Here is a 21,178-nt window from a genome sequence, read left to right on the forward strand (position 1 = left end):
CAATCTTCAGGTCTTCCTCAAACTTGCACAGCCTGGAAGTTGATCTAGTCCAACGTCCTCATATTACAGATATCGAAACTGAGCCAGAGAGGAAGCAACTTGTTCAAGGTTACAAGACGGATTTGATGGTACAACCAAGAGCCAAACCCCCTCTCACCACCTCAGAAGGCTTTGCCCAAAATGACAGAGGGGCCCCAATGACCACAAGATTTGACAGAGTTGATAAAAACCAAAGTTGGCATCAGGATCAAATCAACCTAAAAACAATGTAAGCAAGATCTTTGGCCTAGTCATTTGGATATGTCAGTTTAAAAAGTTGGGGAAACTGGTACTGGAATGGAGCTTAGTAACAGAACCCACCCTGGGCTTAGATCCCAGTACCACAAAAGGTGGGGGATCATAGATCTCAGCATGTGTGAGATGCGCAAGGTTGGGGTGGTAAAAAGTGTTGCCTTGCATGCATAAGTATCTGACTTTGACCTCTAGCATTTAAAAAAGGATAAATTAATAAATAAAATACCTTGAAGCACTTATTCAAATGAAATTGTGTATAAAATTGAGTGTGCCAAACACACTAGACCTGCAGTGGTGGACCAGGGTTACAGTGGGGGTTCTCCCAGGCACCCCTTACCCTGCGAGCATCTCCCAGCCATGGAATCATCATCTCTCAGGTGCCAGGTCCAGCATCCAGGTTTGTGCCAGGGACTTCACTGCCACCACCCTTGTATCAGATACTAAAGCTCAGTTTCCTCATTCCTCCAAGTGAGAAAATGACAGTTACTAATGGTCACATGACAGGACAGGCGGCAATACTTATGTGCGTGTTTTGAGTACTGTGTGGCTGTGCACGAGTTTGTCCAGATGTCTGCGTATTAAAATGAACTTAGCAGGAAACAGGACCATCTTTCTTGCCTAGACTTGTCTACTTCACCAGGGAATTGAGATAGTTAATAGATATATACAAGCAAAAATTTCAAAATCAATTCAGATGTGAATTTATATCTTTATTTTCTTTAGCATCACTCCCCACCTCCCAATGCCAGGGCTCGAACCCAGGGCCTCATGCTCACCAGGCAAGCATTCTGTCACTGAGTTTCACTACTAGCTTGGGGATTTAGATGTGTGTCAGTGCAGCTATTCTTAAATCAACTTCATATTCTCCTGTCCTAACAAAGAGGAGTTGATAAAAAAAAATACTTGGCTCATTAAAGAACATTTCTGACATTATACAAATTAAAATATTTATTGGCACACCTCCCAATAGACCTTTCCGTTCTTTTTTGCCTATGTGACATTTTGCATTAACAAGGCTCTAAAATTTTTGGTGGCCCAACACAAAGGGAAGAATAATCTAGACAGAGCTTTTAATGCTTGTAAGAAAATCATGCAGGACGATACCCTATTGCCCAGTAGACAGGGCCTATATATCTCTTTTGCTTCACTGGGAATGACAGAGGGTAAAGAAGGGTGTGGATTTATTTTTCCCCAGATAGTCAGGACTTTGTCATACTTAGGAAGTGGGAAAAAAGAATAAAATCTAGAAGAATGTTTTGCAAATTGTCTTATTCTCAAAATCTGAAATTCCTCAAGAAGCCATCATTCCTCCCAGAAGAAGAAGGGTCCTTGGGTCCTTGAATGTCATCCTCAGAGATGCATATGCCCCACAGATTAGTACACACAAAATGACCTTGTCATTTATGTCTTCCTGTGCAGCCTGGAACTCAGTGACCCACTCCAACGCTGCTTGCTTTTGGTTCCTGGATATAAAACCTAAGGACTCGCCCATGAGAGGCGAGCCCTCTGCCGCCGATCTCTGCTCCCAGCCACAAGGGCCACACTTCACCAGCCTCATCAGACGTGGGGTGGCCAAGTTCAGGAAGCAACTGTGAGGCCGTGCCACATGAGATGACTGTTGGCAAATTCCTCGAACTCCAGTTGAGGAACTGGACTGGCAAAAATACCACTTCTTTATCCGAGGGCAAAGGGCATTCACAAGAATAACTTACAAAAGCAAGGCAAGAAAACAAAAAACAAGGTGTACAAGTTTCCATTTGGATTTCTTAACCAATGCTAATGGCATTCCTAGTCTGGCATCTCATCTCTTTCTACGGATTTCTCGACAGTATTATTCTCGCAGAGTTTGGAATTAATTGATATCTAAGTATATCTGTGCTCTTACGATGAACCCCTCTCCAGGACCGCTGTTGTCCACACTTCTTCCTTGCCTTGTGTTTGTCGTTGAGTGAGTGTTTTCCCCTTCTGAGTTCTCTTGCTCCTTTGTCGCTTTGGGAAAGATAAATTATCACAGCCATACCCTAGGTTAAAAAAAAAAAAAGCCAGCCCCCTTCTACATGTAGAAGAGAGGGGAGCCCATCTTCATTTATGAAACAATATTTAAACTACCAAGGATAACCGAGTGAAGAAATTTCCTGTAACATTCACGCTTTTGGAAAACAGCACTTCCAGAGAGCAAGCAGAACCAAAACTGAGTATCAATTGCCTAATAACCCCAGATTTAACTGGATGGTATTTTATGAGACTCTCAAACCAGGCATGCCGTGCTTCTGAGGCCAACGGACTGGAAACCGCTATTTTGATTTGTTTTCCTCAGTAGAGTCTAGTCTGTCTATTAATTTTTATTAATGGGACGGGTAGAGAATGAGAAGTGAAGCGGAGAGGATGCTTGGATTCTTCAGAATTAGAGAAATGTGACATGTAAATACAAGTTCCCGGTGACCCACCCCGGCCCCTGCCAAAGTCTGTCTTCATTGGGGAATAGAGTCATTTTTCTCCATTAAGCTGGTTCCATCGAAAATGTCAGCATGCAATTGGAGCCACCGAAGGCAAGGCTGCATCCTTAAGTGTCGGAAAATAAATTGCTCTGACCCGAGGCTCTTCGTTCTACTCAGAATAGAAGGGAGAGAGTCTGCACTGTTCGCTTGGCACCACTGTGGGTAGACACTCCGGGCACACACTTCCTCAGAACTCTAGAATAGCTCAGCAGTGACCCAGCCCCTGGTTTCACAGATGAGGAAATGTGGGTTGAGGGGCGTGACTTAGACACCATCAAGCTAGGGCAATGCTGAGGCCGGACTTTGAATCTACAGCTCCAGAACGTGTGTGTGTGTGTGTGTGTGTGTGTGTGTGTGTGTGTGTGTGTGTGTGTTAAAGGGGGGAGGCAGAGTCAAAGAGGATTCTCCAGGGAGGGATACCCAAGCTGGGCCTGACATAGTGAGCAGAACCTAGCATAGGACGTGGTTGCTGGGGAAGGAACTGGTCACCATGGTGAGACTTCTGTGTCAGGAAAGCATTGGAAGAAGTTCACTCTAGTTCTCTTTGGCTGTGGGCAGAAGGTACATAGACATCACTGGATTTCAGATTCATCTTGATTTCCTCTGCTTCCCTCACGCCAGCTTTTTCTTTCTATATGTGTGTGTGTGTGATGTGAATAACTCCATAGGCTGCCCTTCCTCATTCTGCGGATGTCACCCACCACCCTGTCTGTGCCCTCTGATTCAAATGCCAACACCCCTGGGATTTCATTTTCCATCTAGTTGAGATTTCCCTCTCGGAGACTTCATCTGTTTCTTTCCCTCCACTCTCCTTAAGAAAAAGACACGGTACAAGCTACCCACGGATAAAGAGAGAAGATAGATGGAGGGGGGGGGGAGGCACTGGGAAGTCACTGAGGCAATACATAAGGCAATTAAGAGAGTTGAGAGAGCCGAAGCAGAAACTGCGGACCTTTCTCTCTCCACCACTGCAACAGTGTCTGAGCCAGAAACTCCACTATGAGCGTCAGGCCTGCTTGTGAAACCGGGTATGCTTGAGGGCTCGTCTTCTGCTTCCACCAAGCCCTACAGCTCTGCCCTCCACCCCTGCAGCGAGGTGAGCAGAATGTACACACCGTACTATGGAATCAGCATTCAGAGCTGTGTCTTTAGGGTTACTGACACAAGGGATTCTCTAGAGCCGACATCTCGCCACTCCACACAGTTAACCTTGCCAGGGCTGTGAAAGCAAAGTTCTTCCCACCTTATAAACAGTGTGCTGTTTTGCACACTGTCTCGATAATGGAAATATGAATGAAAAGGGTTCCGTGGCTTTGAGGGAAAAAAAGAGTTACAAAGTATCTATAATGGCACTGCTTCATTCACTCTGACATGGGCTAAAGCTGGCTCACAGGAGCTTCTCCAGTCAGCTTCACGGTGAATGATGCTGACTTAGTAGCCTGAAGTCAGCCACACTGGAAGAATTTACACCAATGGCATGGGCAGATATTTCAAGTTTATGTTCTTTTGGTGGAAGGAATGTGAAAATTACTAGCACCTCACTTCTGGGAAGGGTCACACAAATCCATCACCAAGCGCAGAAAGTTAATTGCATTGTACAAATGAAGCACAGAATTCCGGGACTATGGAATGGCCTCAAAAGTGAGACTCGGCACACCTTTAGTGAGCATGCTTCTGGCTGTTTTGAAATGGAAAGGTATCAGTGTTCTGCTTTAAGACAGATTATTTCAGAGAACAATAACAAGAAAATGAGGGTTAAGGGGCATGGGATTAAATTTGACCTTCATCGCTGGTTAGAATAATAATAAAAGTCTATAAAACCTTGGGACACTGGGCCAGCACATTGTCATCTACAGACAGACATTATGCTCAGTAGTTCCTAGTTGAGTTACAACAGAAAAATCACAAAGCAAGAATCCAATAAGGTTTACACCGGGCAGTGGTGGCACACGCCTTTAATCCTAGCACTTGGGAGGCAGAGACAGGCGGATTCCTGTGAGTTCGAGGCCAGCCTGGTCTACGAGAATCCTAAAAGGTTTTAAGTCAGCTTGCGATTTTGCACTGGGCCACATTCCTAGCCATCCATGGCCACATGTGATCTGGTTGCAGGTTGTTAATCTTTTAGCCTCCGTATCTACAACAGTGCTCTAAAGTGAGGCTAACTGCTTCTCCTCCTCTCTGCGGAGACTGAACACTTTACCAGTCACAAAATACAGAGCACTCCTTAAGCACCAGACAGCATCACTGATCGGGAAGATGTGGCAGCCACCTCGTGGACCAAATCAAGAGTTCTTATCTCCCATAGAGGGGAGGGCTTTCCACCCCTCCAGGCGGACTTTACAGTTCTCCTCCATGAACGTTATTTCATCTTTACCAGCTGTGGTGAGCCATGCCAGGTCAGCAGAATAACTGGGAGATATCACAGGCTGATGTGGGGCTCCATCATCCTGCACGCCTCACCTCCCATCAGGAGATGCTAGGGATGACTCCCTCAGGAGCTGTGCCAGCCAGATGCTGGCAAGCAGGACTGCTCCAGAAAGCTTTCCAGCTGTTTGATCTTTGATCACTGGGACTTCTCCGGATTGTGAGAGAAACAAATCTTATTAATTGTGCTGGAAGCACATTTTCTTCCTCTGATCTCTCCAGAGAAAGAAGTATCTGTTGCAGGAGTCCTAAGGGAACGAGCCATGCAGAAGGTAGAGGGGGCTATGTTATTATTATTATGTGGTTGTTATGGCCACATAACAAGTAACTTCAACACGCAATGACTTCAAATAGTCGGTTAGAATTGGGATAGAATCATCTTCACCAACCCTCAAAGTCCACGGTAGAAAGGCTTGGCCTTCGGCCTGCAGTTTTACTGCAGAAGCAGACAGAAGGAAAGATTTTAGGTCACTGAGGACGCCTCAGCCTCAACTTGCCTCTCTCTTTGCTTCCTGACTGCCATGAGGAAAATTTTGTTCCTCTCTCATACACTTCCCACATGATGGTCTGTCTCCCTATAGGCACAAAGCAAATGACCAAGAGGCCATGTCTTGAAGCACTGACTAAAAGATCCTTTCCTCTTCTTAAGCTGAGTGTCTCAGGCATTTTGCCGCAGTGACGGGAAGCCGATTTACATACATGTCCTGGGTCCTCACAGATTCTGGGAGTTAGGGATTTAGCAACTCAGGCTTGACTCTACTTGTTCATTGGTCTCTAGAATCGCATCCAAAAAAACTCAACAGCTGGGGTGCCCCAGCCAGGGACTGAAGTCATCTGAAGGCATCTTGCCTCCCATCTGCCAGGCAGCTGGGACCTCAGCCTTCAGCTGGGACGTCAGTCAGAGAACATGTGTGTGTCCTTTCCGTGTGCCCTGGGCTTCCTCACAGCACGGTAGTCTTGGGTTTCTCAAGTCCCCGCGAGGGGTAGACTCTCCCATTCGGTGCCTAGTCATAACTTCTGTGCCCTGATCTGGGCCGACACTCAGCTCTGGCGGTCTGTTTTCTGTTCCTTCCCAGCAAGGGGAGGGGAATTAGACTCCACTTGTTGAAGAAAAGGTGCCAAAGCTCCAGAAAAACCCGCAGAATAGGAAGTTTCAACGGAACCGTTTTTGGAAAACAATCTGTCAGAGCTCACAGTTTTCTCTCTTGCCCGGGCCTTTGCCCTTCTCAGCCCTGTGATGAAGACAGTTCCAGCTGCTGCATCTGGCCCAGGCCTTCCAGGGATCTGCCCCTCTCCGAGTATGAGGCTGGGTCAGGTTCACCATCCTTTCCTGCTCTTCCCATTAAAGGGATTTCATAAGCATTGTAGGACCAAAAGTAGGGCTTACCTAGTATCTCCCACCCATATGCATGCTACTCCGGGACTGAAGAGCCCAGAAATCAGCACTGAAATGGGGTGTTTAGATAGAGATAAGAAAAAAAAATGCTCTATAGTGCTCATGAGTTCAAGTACTACTCTAAGGGCTTTTATAGTAATTCTAAGAGATTAATGAGGTAGAGAATGGTATTGTCCCATTGTACAGGTAAAAAAAAAAAACTGAGGCACAGGCAGGTTTAATGACTCACCAGAGCCCAGGCAATAAGGACATGGCAAAGCCAAGGTCTGAACCAGTAATCTTTTTGTTTGTTTATTGCTGGCAATGCTGGGGGAATGGACTCAGGGCCCCATTCATGCTAAGTAAGCACCCTGTCACTGGGCTGTGTCCCCAGTTCAGAGCCAGCAGTGTGCCAGCATATCAGTATGCCAGCATGTCTCTCACAGTGAGGGGGCGGTCGCCAAATGCATGCATGGCTGTTGAGCATTCAGCGGCCACACTGCCACCTCTTTGAGCCTGTCCACCATCCCCCCACAATCCTAGACATCCCTGCCACCGTCTGTAACACGATTGGGCTGTCACCCGCTCCTGAAGGTCCTCCACACCTGCTGCTGTACACTTTGTCTGTCTTCCCAAATGGACCCAAGCTAAGCTTTGCATGATGCAAAGTTTTATGGTCTTCCTGAAATAGCTTAATGGGGACTTTCAAAGGTTACTAAGGACCTCAAGTCCTAGAACAAAAGACTATAAACTAGATGCATCTCCAATCATTCATCCTAGGAATGTGTGCTGGCTTCCCAGGGGTGCCAGAGCCTGGGTTAGTCACTGGCTATCAATGTGGTTGAGGGTAGGAGACATACGGGCATCCTCCATGGAGCTAAGAGACTACGGGTCACGGGGAGGGCAGACACAGGATCTACCATTAGAACCCAGAGCAAGGAGATATTTTGAGCTGACTGTGAGCTTGGAGTGCCGTGAGTGAGCATAGACTCTGACCTTATGGGGACAATCAAAAGTCATGGGATTCCTATTTTGTCATATTGGTCAGCCCCAAGGCTTCGTTCTCTGTGACTGCTCCAAGTTCTGGATGTGAGAGACACAGTGTTCCAGGCCCCTGTCTTTTCTGGCCTGCTCTCACTGCCAGCCCAGAGGAAAGAAATGAGGGCAAGTGATACCAGAATGGTCCCTGCATCCTCTTTTGTCATCTCACCAGGAGTTTAAAGCAACAGGAAGAAGAAGAACACGGCAGACTGACCGGTGCATCTCCCATCAATACAGTCAGGCGTGTTTCCTTCTAGAAGCTTCCTAAAAGGAGGAAGGCCCAGCAAAGTGGTCCTAAAACAGCATGGGAGAGAAGAGGGAGGAAGAGGCTACAAAGTGGAGCTCTCCACACGCTGGGGAGCTGACCGCCCCATCAAAAACGGGGAGAGTGTTGCTGAAATGGAAATGGCTTCCATTTGCTCCAGTCTGGCTAGCTGTTAGTCGCACACGGAAAGAATTTTGGTGTCAGATTTTTATCCCAAAACCTCACTCAAAGAACTGGAGCATTTTGTCTACATGGAAATCTGCTTCTGGAAGCGAGGGAGATGGCTTTAGTACGTAACGTGCTTGCTGCAGAAGCGTGAAGACCTGAGTTCAGATCTTCTGTACCCACATAAAAGCTGAGTACAGCAGTGCACGCCTGCAATCTCAGCACTAGGAAAGCAAAGCTAGGACCATCACTGGGGCTCACTGGCCAGCCAGTCTCGCCAATCAACAAGCTTCACATTCAAGGAGCGACCCTGTCCCAAAACATAAGATGGCGAGCTATTAGGAAATATATCTCTGGCCTCTAAACACATGCACACACACGCACACAATACAGAATATCCCTCATATTCATTAAACATCTCTGCCTCAAGTCTCACCAAAGCACAATTTGATTTTGTTTTCATTCCTCACTCTTCCCTTGCATTTTAACAAGGACAGCAACTCCAGGTAGAACTCCTTGGAGGCAGAGGCCCTCCTCTCTTCCACACTCCTAGAACCACTGCTCTCAACAGACACTGACAGTGTTCAGAGAACAAGGGCCACCAAGCCAACTTCAGGTGTGTGGGACATGCAAAACAAGAAATGGCCGAGCTGGAAGACCCCAGGTCCTACCCCACCACGCTACCTCTCATTCTCACGACAAGTGGCCAAGATGATCTAAGACCCTAGGATTTTTGGTACTTCTGATGGGCCAAGCCAACAGGGGTGTCCTATGCTTTCTGCTTTGCCCTGCATGTCTAAGCACTGGCTTAGGGATGCTTCTAGGTCGTTCTATAGCATCTCTAACACACGCAGAATTTCCCTATAAAACCAGTTTGTCCAGAACTTAGCTTGGAACCAGTTTTGTCACCATTGTTTGATGGACAGTGAGGGCTTTCCTTCTTATTGACTTGCACTTTCATTTATTCTTATCGCTGAATCCTTGGGACATCTACTTCAAGGGACCAAGGTGGTACACGACCAGGTTCATGGAAAGCAACCATAGGCGCTGACCAAGTCAACGCTGTTTCACGACTGTGCACTAAATCAGCTTGCAATGCCGAGTTGCTTTATTTTGTTCTTGTTGGTGTTGTTCGTTTCTCACTGGATGAGTGGTCCAAACTTAAATTCTTCTGAGATCTCTAGGATGCTGCACGCCCAGAGAAAGAGGAGAAAAGGAGACTATAGGAAAAAGTTCAAGCATCAGAAACTTGCATCTTGTGTTTGGCCTGCCCTGCTCCTGCTTCCCCTGAATCCGGAACTGGCTTCTCTGTGGCCCCCAAAGAGCCAGAACTGCCTATTTAGAGAACAGAAAGAGAAATGTCCCCTTTTAGAGAGAGAAGCTTATCTCGCTACGGTGGGAAGGTGACGCTTCTGCTTTGTGCTCTATGGGCACAAGCTAGTGAAGCTTGGAGCAAGCCCCGTGTTTCTAAACCTCATTGTGCTTCTAACTCCAAAGAGAACTTAGGCATGATGCCACGCAGACAATTCCAGCGCTCAGGAAATAGAGGCAGGAGGATCTGGAGGTCAAAGCTATTTAAGGCTATATAATGAGGTCAAGGCTAGCCTCAGATACATGAGATTGTTTCAAAAAGTAAAGCTAATTGGTTAAATCCAAAGAGGCAGTGGGAGAGTAATCTAGCCCAAAGACAGATAACTGAGCTATTCTTAAACTCAGACAAAGCCCAGTCAATAAAGACGTCATTGTTATTCCTTGGAAACTACAGCTCCCAGACTTCTCCTGGATTACCATCACCTGTGTGCGTGCTGGCCACGCCCAGGTGAAGGCCATTCCTCCCAGATAACCTTGCGCCCCCCGTTAAAAGCGAAGGTCCACGAGGCTTCGCTCTCTTGGCCCCTCTCTTGGCCTCTCTCTTGGCCCTTTTCCCCCCTACCCTTGTGTGTCGCACGTCCCACCCCTTACTGTGTTCCCCTCTCCCCATTAAAACGCACCCACGTGGGAGCCGCGTGTCCGTCTCTTCCTTTTGCGTCTATCCTGTGTTTGTCCACACACCCACGCCACGCCGCCACCGTTTTTAAAGGAATAATAGTCATCACACTCATGATCCAGAATATAACCAATTTACAACAATACAACCCGTGTTTCAATACAATAGTTCATCAGAATTCATTCTAATCCCACCCCAGCAAGCATATGGACGACGGTGAGATAACATTATTATGAGCAGTTCTGAGAGTCTCCCATGACTCAGGCAAGGGTGTGCCTGAAGACTCCTTCACTCGACCATCATGTGTTCACTCAGCAAGACCTGAGAGCCTGTCACCTTGTTCCAATGGAAGGTTTCAGGTAAGCCAACCCAGCCGCATGTCAGGCACCCAGCCCACGGACGCTCACATACTGAATCTATCTCACCAGTGGTGAGAAACTGCTCTGTAAACTGGCGACATAGGCATGTGGAACACTGATTGTATAAACCATCTTGACGTCCTTCATGATCCTGGGTCCCAGGGTTCTGTGCCACCCACTCGTCCTCGAATTGCAAATTCCATGTTTAAGATGCTAAAACGTGTGTGTGTATAAACATGTGTGTGCTACGTATGTGTGTGAAGTCCAGAGGCCAGTCTCTAGTGTCAGTCCATCCTCTTTGTAAAAGGCAAGGTCTCTCACTGGCCCCGAGGTCACTACTTTGATGAAACCGACTGGACAGTGAGCCCTAGGGAACCATCTGTCTCTGCCTCCCCAGCACTGGGATTATAAACGCACAATTCATGACCATACCCAGTTTTTTCACATGTGTTGGAACCAAATTCAGGTCTTCATGCTTACAGAGTGAGTACTGAACTATCTCTCCAGCCCCGAGATAAAGCGTATTTCAAAGTTTCATATAATATCCATCTGTAACTTACCTGTATCTTACCAAAGTAAGATTTGGGGCTAGAGAGATGGCTCATCAATTACAAATATGTACACTCTTCCAAAGAACCCAAGGTCAGTTCTCAGCATCCTGATCTGGCATCTTATTCCACATCCAGAGGACCAAATACTGCTTTTGCTCTCCTTGGGTGCTATAGTCAAATGCGTGCATTCAACTGCACACGTTGCAAGCACACACAAGTGCGCGTGCACACACACACACATGCACGTGTGCATAAACATAAAAATAAATCTTACAAAATTAAAACAGTAAGGTTTTTATTATGAATAGAGGTGGTTCGGAGGACAGGACATATAGAAAAAAAACCTGGCCCCTTCCCAAGAAGGTTCCTGAAGACAACGGCCTCTCCTCCTTTGTCGCCCACATCTCCTACACTACCAACAGCCCACATCCCACTCCTTTTAGGCAGTATCGCCAGGTTTCTCGAGCCTCCAGGAACCTGTGCTTGGCCCTCTTGGTCCTCCCCTTGCCTCTGCCTGCCTCTTGAGTGAGAACAGACATCCTGGTGCTTCCCAGCAGGCATCAAGACTTCCTGTTCTTCAAAGGCTGCTTCAGCATTAGCCTCCAAAATGGCAGAGCAGAGAGAACTGAGTGACCAAGGTACATAGAACAGCCAGTGTTTCTCTGGTCTTACCTTGGGGGCATGATCCACCCAGCAGGGTGCCAACCACAGGGCTTCTGATGTCAGGACTCAAGCCATTCAGTTATTGTAAATCCGAGTTTCTGCATCTGTAAAAGAAGAGTGATGAGACTCCTCAGGGGTTTCCCACCAAGACTGCAGGGAGGAAGCACTCTGCTAAATTGCAAACACTGTGTCCTGCAGAAAAACATGCAACCCAGACAATAGACTTCACCGCAAACAATGCAAATACAGGGCAGCAGTCCACTAAACCCCAGCGCTGGGGCAGCTCTTGTGATTTTCCTATGCTTCTCTGTTTATCTTCCCAACTGCAGGGCTGCCTCTAGAGTTGTTCTGGGATCACAATAAGGTCGTATGTGAATCATTTTAAGCAAGCACACAATTTGGGATCAAGTACTTAAAGTGTTATTTGGGGAATAGTGTGGGGTGTGTGTGTGTGTGTGTGTGTGTGTGTGTGTGTGTGTTTGAAGCAAGGTTTCCATAATCCAGGCCAATCTTCAGTTCACAGCAATCCTCCTGCTTCCCTTCCCAGGACTGAGATTGTGCTCATGAGCCACGAGATGCCTGACCCCAAAGTATACTTTTGTAAGGGTTGGATAATGCAATAGAGTTTGCCTCCAATCCAAATTTCTTACCTTGACTTACAGAACTCTGATGACCTGGGTCCTACCCACCTGCCCACTCCCTCTTTCTAGCATCCTCCTTCCCCTTACTAAAAGCAACAGGGACGCTTCATGGCTCAAGGCCTTTGCAGGGGCTGCTGTCTCAAAGCAGACTCCTCCTCCCTTGCAAAGCACAGCCCAGGTGTGAACAGCAGGGGAAATTTCGTGCCCTAATGAGTAAGTCTGCACTGTGTAACACCCGCCTTCCAGGTTACCTGTTTCAATCTGAGTCTTTTCACAAGGCTGGAGCGCCCAGAGAGCTGACAGCCATGTACAACATGTCTTGTGTAAAAAAGTGCAAATTCTGTCTGACCCACAAAGCCTCAACTGAGTCCTCTTCTGCTGTGGAGAAGGCTGGTTTTGCTTTTATTTGCATATTCATTTCAATATTTCTCATCTGTCCATATGCCAGTTCTCCGGACTCTTCTTTGACCTACTTAGAACAGCTGCCTGGCTCTCAAATTAATAAGTTAAATGAAATCCTAATGTGTGTTTAATTTCTCTGTAAGAATCCAATATTAATCCTCCTCTTAAATGACCACTGACCAGCGCTGAGGCCTTATCTAGAACTCGCAAGCCGCGCTTGCTTCCCAGCCTTACAGCAAACCTTCTCTGAATGCTACCTAGTGCCGGGTACTGTGTTGGTGTTCGAGATGAGTCAGGGAGTGTTCCTCACCCAGGGGTGCTCCACAAACTAACTTTTCCACTGAACGAAGGAAAAGATAGACATACAGGAACAACAATTCCTTCTCTCGGCTGTGAACATCAGGAAATTCCCCAAGACTCTTAGCAATAATTAATATAACAAGTTAATCCTATAATAACAAATACTAAAATTCTCTCCAAAGCATGCTACACAAAGTATAATTTTGGGTCGAAGATTATTTGAATTAAGTAAACTAAGCGCTGGCAACATCTGGTTCCTCGTGAGACATGCTAGTAATGATATTTGGCTTGTGTTGTGTTTGAAATAATACCATATCCTATTCCAAAGTACATAGCTCCAAAGTCCCAAATCCCAAGTGCAGAGCTGCTTAGTTCAAGTTATCTAAACAATCGTCAGCCATCAAACAGTCATCCTGTGAGAAGGCAAACAACACACGTATACAATGACGGGATCAGAAATATACCCTTGACTCCAGGCAAAAGGAATGGGAGAGTGGGTGAATTTGGAATGTACGCTATGACCTACATAAATGTAACTCTGCTTAGCATTAATTACCATATGCACGTTAGACTCTCCAAGGAAGCAGATTAGACTCTTGACGTTTTTCCCTTGTCCAGTCTGTCCATCCTTCGACCTATCCTTCAGACATCCATTTAAAATCTACACCAATGCCTGCCTGGGCCTTTAGGAATTTGAGGGAGTATAAGGATAAAGGAAGATGCAGTTTTGGGATAGAGACTTGGTCAGGGTCCCCATTCATTACCACGAGGTAATTCTATTGTGTATTTAGATACCATGAAGTGACTCAATGATGTTATAACTTATTTGCAAAGTGCAATATGAATAAAGGAGATAGTGATGCCTGGTGAGACCAGGGCTGGTATGACAAAGCAGAGAAATTGTTCCCATCAATGGGAAGAGGCTAAGTTTGGCTAGAAAAATCAGAAATGCCCATTCCCTTCCTCCTTTGGAAGGAGGGATATGTGTCTCCCAAACGCTGATATTAAAACACACTCTTCAAAAAGTTATAAACATAACTTTCTTTCAAATACAAAAAAAAAGCAAAAACAAGCAAGTATCTAGAATTTTATCCTTCTTCTATTAATTAAATGCTAAAACCAAGGTAGAGTAAGACCAAGGAGCTAGATGGTTGTGAGTGTTTGATTTTTTAAAATTTAGACTAATATTGCAGACTGGCTATAAAACTGGATTCATATCTTACAGGGCAATAAACAATAATATTTGGCTTAATTTGGTGGAGTAATTACTGACAAAGTTATGTATATCCCTGATTCCGTAGCCTGACCACATAGTTCATGGAAAGTTCATCTTCCCTGGAGCCCTCCACGTTTTAGCAAGTTTAAGATGGTCACAGAAGACACCAAATGAGAAGCAAATTATCTCAATGGCTTTTGTTCTTTACTGTTTTCTTCTTATATTCAATCTATAGGTTGTAGTGAAAGCTTTAGAAAAGAAGCATTCCAGTGCCTGGTGTGGTGGTATGAATGAGAACGGTCCCCATGGGCTCATATGTATGAATGCTTGTCCCTATTTGATAGAACTGTTTGGGAAAGATTAAGAGGTGTGACCTCAATAAGAAGTGTGTCACTGGGGACCTGCTTTGAGGTTTCAAAGGCCCATTACATTCCCAGTCTCTCTCCCTCTCTCCCTCTCTCCCTCTCTCTCCCCCTCCCTCCTTCCTTCCCTCCCTCCCCCACTCCATTGTGCCTGTGGATCAAGATGTAAGCTCTTAACCTGTGCCATGCCCCTCATTGTAATGGCCATGGGCCCTCACCCTCTGAAACCAAACCATAAGCCCAAATTAAACACTTTCTCTCATAAGCTGCCTTCGTCATGGATTTTCATCACAGCAATAAAAATTAGTAACTAAGACACGTAGTAACAAGGGACAAGGCAGACTCGAAGGCCCATGTTTTTATCAAAGCAATCTGAAACTTGGAAACAGACGATGGCACTCCATGGGCTTCAAATCAGTAGGGTGCTGGTGCAGGAGCTGCCCCTGAGGGACTTTCTACACATGAGGCTATCTTCCAGTCTGCAAAGACCAAGGGGAACTAGTCGGATGCTCTCTGAAACAGATTCAGAATTTCTGGCCTATGAACTTCCCATAGTTCACACTGCATCAGCTTCATCGGCTTTCAGTAAAGCGGATGGTGAGTCTCCCCGGGTTGAGTTCTTTTTCTTTTTCTTTTTCTTTTTCTTTTTCTTTTTCTTTTTCGTTTTCGTTTTCTTTTTCTGCCTCTTCTTGAGGCAGAACTGGATCTAGCAGATCAGATACTGTATCAAATACCACTGAACTCTTTCATCCCCAGAGCTTCCAGAAGGTTCATTTATGCAGCACACAATAAGAAAGAGGAAAGAAACTGAACCTATAATCCCAGTACTCGGGAGAGGCTGCCATCAGTTTGAGGTCAGCCTGAACCACAGAGAAAAGGGGAGAAGGAAAAGAAGGGAGGGAAGGGAAAGACAGGAGAGAGGGAGGCAGTTTTTAGGAAACAAAGAGCTGTATGATACACAGGCAGTCTGAGGACTGATGGGGTTGAGTGGTGTGCAGTGTGCTATAGTGGGGCAGACAGTGTGCAGTGTGCCATGGAGGGGCAGACAGTGTGCAGTGTGCCATGGTGGGCAGTGGATGCTAATATTGAAGTTACTTTCTCCCTCGTATTCCATCTGAAACTCCATCCAAGGGGCTGGTGCTCCCCGCATTCGGGATGGGCTTTCTCCTCCTCAAGTAAAACCTCTCAGATAAAGATTTCACAAACATGTCCAGAGGTGCACTGCTCAGATGATTTTAAATCCAGTCAAGCTGACCATGAAAATTCATTATCATGTGGATTTTGGGGGGCTGGAGAATGAAGTTAAAGCAATGAACGTAAACCTAGATATTGTGAGCAGAGACTGGGGGCTGAGAAATTTCAGTGAACTGGACTTCCATGACGGTTCCCCTTTAGACAAATACAGCAGCACCTATGAGGAGCACTTGCAATCCCAGGAGAACCCAGATCTTTAACTCTGCTTAAATCACACCCAATAATCTCTGTGTCTGGGTGAAGACATCCAGCTATCCATGGATGCTCAATTCTTTGTATACAATGCCACCGTATTTGCAAACAACCTGCACACATCCATCCATATTTTTTAAATCACCTCTAGATTACTTTTTCCCATTTCTTTGATTTTTGAGATGACAATAGAATTATATCATTTCTCCTTTCCCTTTCCTCCCTCTGAATCATCCTTGCTCTCTTTTCAGTTCTTGTCTTCTTTACTTTCAACAGCTGGTGTAGTGTAAACATGCCATATGACGTCATTCCACGCCCTGGGAAACAATTACCAAAAAAAAAAAAAAAAAGCTGTCTATATGCTCAATATAATGCAATTTTTTGAATATTCTTATTTTCTATTTTTTACTTTATACTTTATTATTTTTAATTGAGCTAAACATTTTTCCCCACTCTAGATATTCTTTACCTAGAGTTGGCTGAATTCATCTAGGTTGGCTATAGGCCATATGCATACGGGGTTTATGAAAATCTGAATGTGTTGGTACGAGAAAGCACTATCCAGTCTGTGGGGGGCCTCACAGGCCACAATACTAACCAGGCAAAATGTGCCCCCTGGTCCAACAGTGGCACAGCTGTTGTATGGTAAATAAGGACTTTCTGACTGGACTCGAGACCTGGTCCACAGAAGAACATTTCATGCCTGGTGTTGAAATCAGGACCTCACATGTAAGATAGATTTATTAGTTTATCAAGTGGTCATATTTTCTTCTCTTTATTTATGTTTAAATGCATATAATTAGGCTTCTCTCAAACCTGGTCAAAGAAAGTTATTTCTATCATGGGAAGTGGTAAACACAGAAAAGCATAACTGATTAAACATTGACAATAAGAAATTAATTTCTCAGTCACACTAGGACATTTTTACGAACCCACGCACCACAAGGCATAGGTAATATTATGAAAGAGGAGGCAGAATAAACGTGTGAGTCAGAGGACGGAGGGATGCTGTAAAAAGCTGTCTTCTGGATATGACATGGCCATCTCACACATGAACTCAACAACTGTGCTGATCACCGTGAGAACCACACAAGATCAAGCCAGCCAAAGTCCCAGCAGAGATGGAGGAGCTGCTCTCCAGGCCCCACCTATGTCTCAGGAGGTGTTAACAGCTGCTGTGGGAAGGAGAATCTTTTTTTGAGGGAGTGGCCACTGGTAGATTTCCCATGCTCCAGTGGATGGCCCTACAATCATGAGCAGCATTAATCAGAATTAGTGGGGTATCAAAGGAGGAGGAGGAGGGTGATGATGGAGGAGGAAGACAGACAGATAGATAGATAGATAGATAGATAGATAGATAGATAGATAGATGATGGATAGATAGATAGATATAGATCATAGATAGATAGATAGATATCATAGATAGAAGATAGATAGATAGATAGATGATAGATCGATAGATAGATAGATGATAGATCGATCGATCGATAGATAGATAGATGATAGATGATAGATCATAGATAGATAGATAGATAGATAGATAGATAGATAGATAGATAGATAGGAAGGAAGGAAGAAGAAAGGAAAGAAAGAAAGAAAGAAAGAAAGAAAGAAAGAAAGAAAGAAGGAAGGAAGGAAGGAAGGAAGGAAGGAAGGAAAGAAAGAAAGAAAGAAAGAAAGAAAGAAAGAAAGAAAGAAAGGGTGAAGTTGGGAGGAAGATGTATTGGGAGGGGGGGTTGGAATGGGAAAATAAGCCATACAGACTATCGTATTTCATTTATACATGTGTTAAATTCACAAGAATAAAGAAAAATGATTTTAAAATGAAAGACGTGAACGCGTGTGAGGCTGAGCAGGAATGCAGAAGTGACCAAGTGTGACTTTCATCATCTAAAAGTTCACAACAGCTAAGGCTTTCTGCAGAAGTTTACAAGAGCAGATAAAAAATGGGAGTGGGCACCCTGCTCTCAGGAAGAAGAGCCCACCCACCACCTAGGTCACAGGCAGCTGCCCTCTCCAGGGTCAAGAGATCAGCTGGGCGCTCCATTTACACATTGCCTTTGTCAGATACAAGAAGTCCCCTGCACCAGGAAGGGGTGAAAGTCACTAAAAATAAAAGTGTTTCTGATTTGAGCGCATTGCAACATTCTTGGGGGCATTTTAAGGAACAAGTCCCTTTGCTATATGACAGGAAGAAGCTGAAAATCAGCACCCGTTGCTGACTGGAATGACAAAATGTTTGTGGACTGAGCCAAGCTTCTAGAAATCCTTCAGACACTGAAAACACTGAAAACAGAAAACAGATCTTAATTCCCTTCTTCCTTCCCTCTTCTCAATTTGATTTCAATTCTCCAAGCCTCTCCCCTCCCACCTCCATTCTCCATTGCAGTTGTTAAGAAGTCATTTGATCTGATCCCTTGACAACCTAGTCAATGACACCACCTCACCAGAAGGCCGGGTCCAAGGTCCCCACCCCTTTAGGAGCTGCATATACTTTTCAGAAAGCGCTTGCTAAGAAGTCATGGGGCCCTCTCATTACCCATCTTATACTTTCCCTAGGATTGCTTGACAGGTACATCTTTGTTCAAAACTACGTAGCTTTGACCCACATCTTTCTTCCCTTTGCTTTTTACAACAATGTCCTGTGCGGACACTCAGCTCTCTGCTCCATCCCTTTGTATGTCAGCGAGCATACAACCATCCTGGATGGGTGTAAGAACCCATCCATCATAAGCAGCCTCTAGCACTACTGAGCACCCAGTAAGCTCTCAATAGCTATGGGACACATGTATGCACAGATACCTATCTGCCCCAAGATGGGCAAGTAGAAAGGAATGGATGACTCACTACTCCTAGTTGTCTTTCTTTCTTATCAGCTCCCTCCAGTTCCTGCATGGTTAGTAGCAGGAACATACTGTAAAAGTATTTGGGCCAAGAACTCTATTATCTTTGTAAGTAAATATTATCCTAAATTGAAATTAAAAACTCAATTTATTCTTCCTATGAACATAGTCTTCTACTAGTTAGCCACTAGAACTATTGGGAAGTTTTTGGGGTTTTTTGTTTATTTATTTATTTTTATTGCTCTTTTCATCAAAATCCCTGCTCTGTGTTGTATCTTAGTGGTAGAGCCCTTTACCTTGTGTGTTCAGTGCCCAGGATCTCAGCTTCAGCACTGAGATGGAAAGGGCAATTATATATGATGAGCCTTTTGGTTTATTGATTGAGGTTTTTATTCTTTTATATTAACCCTTGTTGTTTCATACCCTGGTAGTTTATCCTTTTCATAATTGAGTAGTGTTCCCTTTTATGAAGAGACAGCAATTTGTTTTCCCGCTGATAGGCATTGGGTAGCTTCCAACTTTGTGCTGTTTTGAGTGAAGCTGACCAAACATTGCTTCAGTCTGCTGTGAAAAACAGCATCTGATCTTGCTATAGCCAGTTTACCAAACCCACTTGTTATCTTCAGTGTCTTCAGTCTCTCAACAGGGAAAGGCCACAGTTCAAGTTCTTAAGGGTCACTATCACAATAAACCTGGGAGTCAAATTAACTCAAAGCACAAAACGACATAAAAGATTTTCCCAAAGGCAACAAGGACACAGAACTGGAATATCCAATCCCAGGCTTTACCCTTTGCCCGTGTGAGAAGGCTAAGGACACTGACTGAACTTCTCTGCCCCACACCAGTTTTGGCAGCCTGCGTCATATTAGCCCCCTCTTCCTCCTGCCACTCTGCCAGAGCCCCAGGTCCATGAAAATTCAAGATCCACGAAGGGCCAGAATCCCAAATCCACTACCACTTCTCTGATTTATCCTCTTGCTGCTCTAGAAAAATCAAGTTTGGCTGACTTACTGTCGACATTCTGACATACTTTGAGAACTGTCCTTTGGCAGTCAGGACACCAAGAGTCCAGCTACTGAAATAAAACTTACATAGTGCCAGAAGCAACTTAAAGGAAACTCTGGAGTGTCTTAGTGCCAGGAGCAGGGGTTCCAGGGCCTAGTCTCGCGTTTCAGTGATCTCGTCGTATATGAAAATAAACGGACCAGTAAGTGTGTAGAAGAAAGTGCCCTAGCGCTGGCTGCAACTGTGAGAAATGCCTTTCCTGAGGTGGACATTTTCTAGGGACTGACAGCGTTTATGACAGCCCTTAAAAGTTGGTTCATGGGGGACTGGAAAGAAAGGAACTTCCTGTTCTTTCAGAGGACCTGAGGTACTGATGGCTCACAAGCATCTGTCACTTCCATTCCAGGGGATCAGACACCCTCTTCTGACCTTCACAGGCACCTGAAGTCACATGCACATACCTATATGAGCATGAGTTCACTCGCACACGCACGCACACGCGTGCACCATGTGCACACAATTTAAGATGAATCTTTTTAAAGTAGACTTATTAAATGTCTTTGTTTGGAAATGGTAAGACATGAGCAGGGTCCAGGAGGTGAGCTGTTTCCACAAAGACAGTGACTGCCGTGGCCAGGACAGCACACTTGGAGTTCAGGACTTAGATCACGCAGTTGCAATACAGGGAAAGGAAAAGGTCGCTGGTTTGGACCAGGTCACTAAGAGCCCCAAATGGCAAAGTGCAAAGAGTTTGACTTCTTCTGACATGGATTGTGTTGAAAGTAGATGCTTACCCACCCCCTGGCCTACCCACCTCCCACACACATCCTGAGAGCATTGTCAAAACTGAGAGCAATGGAGCCAAAGACAACAGGCAGAAGCTGCTGAAAAGAAAACAGCAAAAGAAAATCCACCTCAGGTAGAAAACCCTGACTGAAGGAAGCAGAAGGAGAAGTAGCGGGCTGCCTGGAAAAGCCCCCTGGCAACCAGGACCAGACAGACACTTCTCCACGGTTTATGCACGCACTCACGCACGCACACACATACCTCTGTGGAGACAAGAGAGTGGAGGAACTTAGCATTGACTTCTGGCAACTGCAGACTCCGGGGTGGGAGTCCTTCCCTCCCCTCACATTTGGGAAAAAGGTTGTCGCTCTTCCTTGATTGGCCTATTTCTTCACCTTATTTGCATATTCAGTCTATCAGGTTCTAGCCGGCACCAAGTGACTTAAAATTTGAGGCTTCAGAGCCAGAGCTTCTGAAAGAGCCAGCAGAGGAAGACTTTAGAGCCTGCCTCTCAGCCAACTAGCTCATCAGAGCAGGAAGACACCAGCAGGCTCC

At 45.3% G+C, this 21,178-nt stretch overlaps 1 long non-coding RNA gene across 1 annotated transcript in view; it reads right to left on the reverse strand.

Annotated features, from left to right (window-relative positions):
• The window catches only part of LOC126514903 (uncharacterized), a 64,888-nt gene extending 43,956 nt beyond the window's left edge, over nucleotides 1–20,932 (reverse strand). The window contains exons 1-2 of the long non-coding RNA XR_007595703.1: nucleotides 20,885–20,932; nucleotides 11,632–11,726 (exon numbers count right to left, since the gene is read on the reverse strand). This is a non-coding gene — a long non-coding RNA (uncharacterized lncRNA). The remainder of the gene's footprint in view (nucleotides 1–11,631; nucleotides 11,727–20,884) is intronic.
• Nucleotides 20,933–21,178: the final 246 nt, after the last annotated feature.

The sequence above is a fragment of the Alexandromys fortis genome, unplaced genomic scaffold (genome assembly GCF_014885135.2).
Source record: "Alexandromys fortis isolate MF-2015 unplaced genomic scaffold, M_Fortis_MF-2015_v1.1 scaffold_18, whole genome shotgun sequence".
Classification (NCBI taxonomy): Eukaryota; Metazoa; Chordata; class Mammalia; order Rodentia; family Cricetidae; genus Alexandromys; species Alexandromys fortis.